Source organism: Biomphalaria glabrata, chromosome 13, assembly GCF_947242115.1.
Source record: "Biomphalaria glabrata chromosome 13, xgBioGlab47.1, whole genome shotgun sequence".
In the NCBI taxonomy this organism is placed as follows: domain Eukaryota; kingdom Metazoa; phylum Mollusca; class Gastropoda; family Planorbidae; genus Biomphalaria; species Biomphalaria glabrata.
In genome coordinates, this window is record NC_074723.1 from 14,389,881 (window position 1) to 14,398,511 (window position 8,631).

The 8,631-nt window shown below is 36.9% G+C and overlaps 1 protein-coding gene across 1 annotated transcript in view; it reads right to left on the bottom strand.

Annotated features, from left to right (window-relative positions):
• LOC106057426 (G-protein coupled receptor dmsr-1-like) overlaps positions 1-5,943 on the bottom strand; it is an 87,000-nt gene extending 81,057 nt beyond the window's left edge. Inside the window, exon 1 of the mRNA XM_056009028.1 lies at positions 5,919-5,943. The gene's annotated coding sequence lies outside the window, so the exon portion shown is untranslated. The remainder of the gene's footprint in view (positions 1-5,918) is intronic.
• Between the last annotated feature and the right edge of the window lie 2,688 nt (positions 5,944-8,631).

Genomic DNA, 8,631 nt, shown 5'->3' on the forward strand with positions numbered 1-8,631 from the left:
TGTTCCTTCAGACTAATGGTTTTTAGGCTGAGCCTTTTAAATTAGATTTACCGGTAACGACTGATGCCTGAAAAATAGGATGCTATTTACCTTTGCGTCTGGGAGTTTGGAATGGAGACAAAACTCTCAAAAGAAATCTGAAAGGAAAGATGTGTTCAGGTTACACCTTTGAGTTGTAGCTCCACTGGGATGGATAGATGGATTTACTGAAATCTAAGCTTTCTAAATGTCGACAAACCTGATCATAGAGTCATAAGTTTCCAAGCATAATTTCTTAGACCTAATAGCCCAGAGATAAAACGTCTGATCCTAATGTGAAGCCATAAATTGTAGAGACAATGCTATAAGAAATAACGCTCTGTAAACAGACTAATCTTTGTGATCTTTTTCATTCGGAAGTTTTATGAATGCATTGAAGATAGGTGTACTAGAGAAGTAGTAGAAAGATGTGAGGCTTCTTATTATGTTTTATAGAGACGGAATATTGAGTAGGTCAACTCAAGTAGTAAATAACAAAGTCTTGAAAGCGCTGTTGATGGAAAGCTTCCTTACACACACACACACACACAGAGTAAAAGGTGGAGAGGCGGGAGAGGGAAGGAGAGAACGAAAGTACGAGAAATACAGAGAGCTAGAGTACGAGAGAGAGAAATAAAAGAGGGAGAATAGAGAGAGAAGAAGAATGAATAATAAGAGAAAGAGAGAGGATAGTTATAAGAGAGAGAGAGAAAGAGAGAGTGTGTATGTATGTGAAAAAGAGAAAGCAAGATAGAAAGGAGACAGCGAAAGTACAGGAGAGAAAGAGAGGAGAAGAAATAATATGTGTGTGTGTGAGAGAGAGAGAGAGAGAGAGAGAGAGTATGAGAGAGAAAAAGAATGTAATAGTGAAAGATAGAACGAGAGCGAGATGCAAATAACTCAACATACTTTTGTCCTTGTATTTAGCTGCTAAATGGTTAACTTGTCTAGAACTATAGGCTATGATCAAACAAGAAAGTGCTGCTAGATGGTTAACTTGTGTAGAACTATAGGCTATGATCAAACAAGAAAGTGCTGCTAGATGGTTAACTTGTGTAGAACTATAGGCTATGATCAAACAAGAAAGTGCTGCTAAATGGTTAACTTGTGTAGAACTATAGGCTATGATCAAACAAGAAAGTGCTGCTAGATGGTTAACTTGTGTAGAACTATAGGCTATGATCAAACAAGAAAGTGCTGCTAGATGGTTAACTTGTGTAGAACTATAGGCTATGATCAAACAAGAAAGTGCTGCTAGATGGTTAACTTGTGTAGAACTATAGGCTATGATCAAACAAGAAAGTGCTGCTAGATGGTTAACTTGTGTAGAACTATAGGCTATGATCAAACAAGAAAGTGCTGCTAGATGGTTAACTTGTGTAGAACTATAGGCTATGATCAAACAAGAAAGTGGTGCTAAATGGTTAACTTGTGTAGAACTATAGGCTATGATCAAACAAGAAAGTGCTGCTTAATGGTTAACTTGTGTAGAACTATGGGACTTGGATATTCGAGGTTACCGTTAACTTACGAAAAAATAAGAAGATAAAGTCTTTACTGTTGTGTGTGCTGTGTGATATTTGTGTAGTAGTGTGTGTAATGTCTGTGTGTGGTGTGTGTGATGTATGTCTTGTAGTGTTTGTGTGTGTGTTTGGTTTTGTGCGTGTGCGGTCACCGAAGACTATTTTTTTTTAGTAGAGAGGGTTGGAACTTTCCAGCAGATTATCGACATCACGCGCGACTGGGTTGGCTCCGTGGTGCCCGGTATAGAAGCTCGAGGTATAACGGTGGGGACAATCCTGTCACTGGCTTGCCACTGGTGTTAGTGGTGGTGAATATGCGGCAAGTGAGCAGACAACTCTCGCCTGACCAGCAGTGTCCTCGCTTCGCCCACGGCCTAAAAACTTCAATTTAAAAAACTTGAATTTTTTTAAGCTCAATTTCTAGCACCGGTCATGTTTTTGTTTTGTACGGAGAATGTCGTCGATCTGGCCAAAGAAATATATGACAGTCACATCAATGTCAGATTAGACGACGTCGTGTTTTCTATAGGTCGAATGTCGAAACACTCTTTACTACTTCACAACCTGATTACCGGTGTTCACAAACAATACTACAAAAATGACGCAACACATAAACAAAATAATAATACTTCGTTTTAAAGAACAATATTTTTTACAAAGGTTATATCTCATCTAACTCTCTGTATTTGTACAAAGGTTATATCTCATCTAACTCTCTGTATTTTTACAAAGGTTATATCTCATCTAACTCTGTATTTTTACAAAGGTTATATCTCATCTAACTCTGTATTTGTACAAAGGTTATATCTCATCTAACTCTCTGTATTTTTACAAAGGTTATATCTCATCTAACTCTGTATTTTTACAAAGGTTATATTTCATCTAACTCTCTGTATTTGTACAAAGGTTATATCTCATCTAACTCTCTGTATTTGTACAAAGGTTATATTTAATCTAACTCTGTATTTTTACAAAGGTTATATCTCATCTAACTCTGTATTTGTACAAAGGTTATATCTCATCTAACTCTCTGTATTTTTACAAAGGTTATATCTCATCTAACTCTCTGTATTTGTACAAAGGTTATATCTCATCTAACTCTGTATTTGTACAAAGGTTATATCTCATCTAACTCTGTCTATCTGGTGCAAATCTTGTACACGTTATTTCTCCCACTTCCCAGTCTCGGATGAGATTGAATCTTTGCTCATTGTTGAAGACAATACATGAATCAATAAAAAATGTAACAAATTTATTATTTAATTAGTGGTGATAAATTAATTAGGTTTAATATAAAAAGGGAGTTAAATCTTGCAGCATTGAGAGAGTTTTGCAGTAATTGTTCAGCTAAAATTCAGCTTTATTATTTTTAAAAGTATTTATATATTTTGCTTGTTAAAATTTTTTTAGACAGAAGTCGTTATATAACAAAATAAGAATAAGAGTAATAACTATTCTTTTTTACATTACGTATCACTTAAATCTATAGGTAATAATTTAAAGAAACTAATATCAAACAGGACATTTCGGGACTACTATATAAATGCTACTACTTTTTATATTGGAGCCACCGTAGCAGTGAAACTTCTTCTGTTTCTTAAGAAAGTAGTGCTGAGTCTAGAAGTAGAATAAGCAATACGTAACGAGACACTATGAGACAAGGCGAGAAGTCACTACATCGCCATTCAACAATTCACTATAAGAACATGTTTATATGATGACTACTGCCTATGCATTAGGAACCGGACACCATCGTTAGCCGTTGGCCACAGTAACATTTCGTCACTATCTAGGAACAGGAAACTAGTGACGTATTTTTTTATTTCAGATAACGGACTCAAAAGAAATCGGATCAATTTATGACGTACTTTAAAGCCACGGAGAAATATATTTATATCTAGCAAGCAGTAAAATGGAGAGACAGCTATCCTGTTTACTAGTTCGGAAAAAAACAATCATAGAAAAGGATTCTTAGATCTGGACAAACTTTTCCAACCAAAATACATTTGCTATTTTTTGTTTACAAGAAAGGGGAGATCATTGAAAGATTTATATCTAATTTGTTAGCATGTAATAAACTTCTCATGGGAATGATCAATTAGCGAATGCATTTGAATTGATGCGTAGAGGCGGTGGTCTCATTTTTAAAGTCTTTGTTTAAAGGAAAGATGGGAAAAGAAAGTACATGTACCAGAAGAGCAGCTGTTCAGGTTGGTGGGATGACAGGATGTTGAGTTGGTGGGATAAAAGGATGTTGGGTTGGTGGGATGAAAGGATGTTGGGTTGGTAGGAAACTTCAAATAGTTAATTGGATATGAGGATGATGGTATCAGGACCGGCCTTAAGCAATTGGGGTCTCACACTGAAGTGAATATGGTGGTCTCAATGAAATAGATGAGCAAAAAAAAAGGAAAAATTTGCAATGAATAAAAAATCTTTCTGTAACTAAATCAACAAATAAAGTCAATGTATATAAAGCCGGTTCCCGGTCATTTCATTCCCTAGTCACTTCATCCCCTGGTCACTTCATCCCCCGGTCACTTCATCCCCGGTCATTTCATCCCTTGATATTTTCATCATCTGATCATTTTTATCCAACAAATTGTAATTTAAAAAATCGTGAAATGAGCAATATTTAATGTATTCATTTTTTATTTAAATGACAAAATTGTAACATGTTAATGTTTAAAAGGAATTAAAGCAAAACTTATACTGGGGACATGATATCACGAGGATGGGTGAACTCCGCCTTTATTAGAAAAAAATAAAACCTTATTTCAAGGCTAAAAAATAACGCGCCCATTTTCAAGAAAGAACGATTGAAAAATAAAATAAAGTGAAACTTGGTCGTACTTTCAATCAATTTGGCCTTTGATTATAAATATCAGCGGCACGGTCATAATTACTGTAATCGCACTTCTATCTCTCAAAAGATTTACTCTACTTGCACCACACATAAGCCTTTGATGATAAGTTATCAGCGGCATGATCATAAATATTCTAATCGCACTCTCAAAAGATTTCCACTACTTGCACCACACCTTGGCCTTTGATGATAAGTTATCAGCGGCATGATCATAATTATTCTAATTGCACTTCTATCTCTCAAATGATTTTTTACTTGGCCTTCGATCCGGGTAATATTATGATATTACAACCCCCACATCCAATAGAAGCGCTATAGCTAAGTACACACCCAGATTTACAATAAGATTTCTCATTAAGAAAACAAAGTGGAAGAGGAAACTCTATAAGCGCATTAGTAACAAGTCATAAAATGTCAAAAACCATTCTACATAATCATATTTATATATAAACTATTTAATTTGGGGATAAAATGACCGGGGATGAAGTGACCGGGGGATGAAGTGACCAGGGGATGAAGTGACCGGGGATGAAGTGACCGGGGATGAAGTGACCGGGGATGAAATGACCGGGGATGAAGTGACCGGGGATGAAGTGACCGGGGATGAAATGACCGGTTGTGCTTCATGGAGAATTTATTCTCAAAATGCAAAATTTCAACTTGTTCCGAGAATAGGAAGTGGAAGAAAAACGTGCCAGAACGTAATCTGAGGATTAAATCCATATATACATCCACATCTCTCATTAAGTAGCAGTTATTCCACTTACTTCAATATCAAACAAAATAATTAATCACCAATAATTAATTGACTAATTGGTTAATGTTTTCTATTTGATTCATGTCTTGTCAGGAATGAATAATTGTGAAAAGTTTTAACTTGATCAGAGAATGGGAAATGGGAGAAAAATATGTTCAAGCTTTTTACCAGACAGACAGAGTTAGTTGATATAAGCTTTGTAATAAAAAAGAGGTCAAGTATTTCTCTACAGTATAATGATAATAATCTCGTGTGGAGTTTTTGATTTCCCATCGAGCGCCTCCCCAGGTGGCGAATAGGGGAATGCCCTCCAGATATGGTGGGTACCGGGGAAATAAAATACCCGGGGTGGACCAAAATCAAACCTGCTGCCTTGCAGGAAGTGGAGGGATCCACAAAGGCTAGGGCACCTTACCTGAAAATAAAGGCAGCTATCCAGAGAGCTGAAAGGGGCAGCCCCCCAGATGGTTATGCACAGGGCTAACAACTCTGTCATATAAAAAATACTGTTACGAAAGCTAATACACACAAGAAAACCCGGACAGATCTCAACGGAAAACGACCTAGGCCTGGAAAAGGACATGCTTGGGGTTAGGGCGTGGAGACGAAAGGCCCAGGAGAGATCTGAATGGAAGGATGTGTTAAAGCAGGCCAGAGCCCTCCATGGGCTGTAGCGCCACTGGGATGGATGGATGGATAATGATAATAATATAATATAATATATATATTCATATATTATGGAAAAGAAACTTACCGATTCAGCAAAATGAGGTTTGATTCTGAAAGAGAAAAAAAAATAACCTTGGGCTATCATAATATTTTAAACTCAATAATTAATATACAAGTAATTGAATTTATTATTTTCGTGGAAAAAGGGGGAAGGGGGATAATGAAAGACTTGCCAAATGTGAATATGTTTTCAGTGTCGCTGTGTCACAAGAAAAAGGTGAAATCACTGTCTAAGTATATGGTTACATTTAAACATAATCTAACGAATGCCGTTAACACTATAACAAGCCACAAAATAAGAGTCAAGATCTAATTTATACAAATAAATATATATTAAGAAATACATAATTTAAAAAAAAATCATCCAAGGGTCCTAGGCCTTGCTAATGTATTTTGTCCCTCCGCGTAGAGCAGTACTTCATTTCTGAATCAGGCCTCAGTTTCTAATTAGCGCAAGCAGTAACTTGTGTCTAGCATACTTAACTAGGCTCGGTGTAATACAGCTGTCCTAGAGTGTCTTCATTCTTTCTGTTTGTTTCCATAATAGTATATTGATAGAGTCTATTGAAATGGTCTGAATGTCTATCGCATGTTGAGGACTACAATCTAGTTTGTCTGGTTATTATAGACTTAATACCTCATTGGCATAGAGTAAAAGACTCAAGTGCGATGGTGATACAAGCATTATTGAATGCAGGGCCGGATTTAAGTAAGCGGAGGCCCCGGGGCAGGATTTTTGTGGAGCCCCCTACACTTTTTCAAAAACTCCAATAAAACCCACTAATTAATAATAATACTTATATATGTATCTAAAAGAGTTCTATATTTTAGAAGAAAGAAATAGAGCGCTTGTAAATTTAATCTCTTTTTTTTTCTTCTTTTACAAAAAATCTTTAGTATGCAATTTTAATATTAAAAAATGTACTTATATGAGTTTGTGGATAAGGCCCTGGATCAACGAAATGTCGAAAATCCGGAGCTGCATTTTTATATTACGAGCACACTAAATGCAAACACTTCTTAACCACAACAGTGTTTTCAACCGTGACATTTAAAGTGTTGTTGGTAAAGTATTCAGAATAAAATATAAATATACGCTACATGAAAAAAAACAACAACCCATAAGTTTTGAGCCGTCGATGCGTCACTCTTTCATTTTAGACCAAGCCTCATTCTTTTATTATAGACAAAGACCCATTCTTACATTATAGACCAAGCCTCGTTCTTACATTATAGAGCAAGCCTCGTTCGTAAATTATAGACCAAGCCTCGTTCGTACATTATAGACCAAGCCTCGTTCTTACATTATAGACCAAGCCTCGTTCTTACATTATAGACCAAGCCTCGTTCTTTCATTATAGATCAAGCCCTACTCTTTGCATTTTTTTTTTTTGTTAAATCTCCCCATTTTCTCACTGACCTATACATCCCGATGTAAAGATGAGATGCTTCTCTGATCAGCCCCCAGCCCCACCCTTCCATTGACGCGATGAATTCGTTTTGCCCGACACGCGATTTGTCAACGGGTTATTCCCAAACGCAGGGATTCATCCAATCAAAGTGGGCAGGTGCGATTTGTCACGTGGTCTATATTTATTTTCCGGCACCTTGATTAACCGTACGGAAGTATAAAGAGAACAGGAGGAGGACACAAAAAAGAAAGGTCAACAAGAAAAGATAAAGAGATAAAGTCTCGTCTCTTCAAGGAATGTTACTCAATGTCCAAGTCTTAATGTCTCACTTACTATAAACATTATTGTCAGAACGGTGTCATTGAATTTCTTCATGTGCACTTCGAATCCTGGTAAAGACTGGGATTTTTAATTTCGGGATCTTTGGGCCCTCTGAGTCCATCCAGCTCTAATTGGTACCTGACATTAGTTGGGGAACAGTAAAGGTGGTTGGTCGTTGTGATGGCCACATGACACCCTCGTTAACCGTTGGTCACAGAAATAGATGACTTTTACATCATCAGCCCTACAGATCGTAAGATCTGAAAGGAGGAACTTTCATGTACATTTTGACAAAATTATTCGTTGTTATAATTATTTCATCTATAACCTGTTCAATCATACACCCACTCGTATAGAAGCATGATCCGGTCGCCTCCTAATAGAATGTTGGAGGCATATCACCTGCTTGTCATAAGAGATTCTTTCATAGCTCCATTGGCCAAGAATCACATATTTTATTGAATGTCATTGTAGGAGTGTTCGGATTATTATATTTTTATATCGTGATATATTTTCTATTGCCATAGAAGAAGACACAGACTTTGGTCTGGTAGATGGGAAGACGAGATATATTAATTTAATCTTTAGAAACAAATATCTGTAGAGTTATCTATCATGTTATTTCCATCTCCAGGTTCTACCACTACCCGGGGTTAGATGGCACTCGTGCCTTAAAAGGCCTTAGACGAGATGGAAATGGTTTCACTTGTGCCTTAGACTAGATGGAAATGGCAGCACCTGTGCCTTAGACTAGATGGAAATGGTTGTACTTGTGCCTTAGACTAGATGGAAATGGTTTCACTTGTGCCTTAGACTAGATGGAAATGGTTGTACTTGTGCCTTAGACTAGATGGAAATGGTTTCACTTGTGCCTAATACTACATGGAAATGGCTGCAACCGTGCATCGCCCGTTACATCGCTTTAGACAAGATGGAAATGGCAGCACCTGTGCCTTAGACTAGATGGAAAGATTGCACTCGTGCCTTAGACAGTGAAAGTGGATC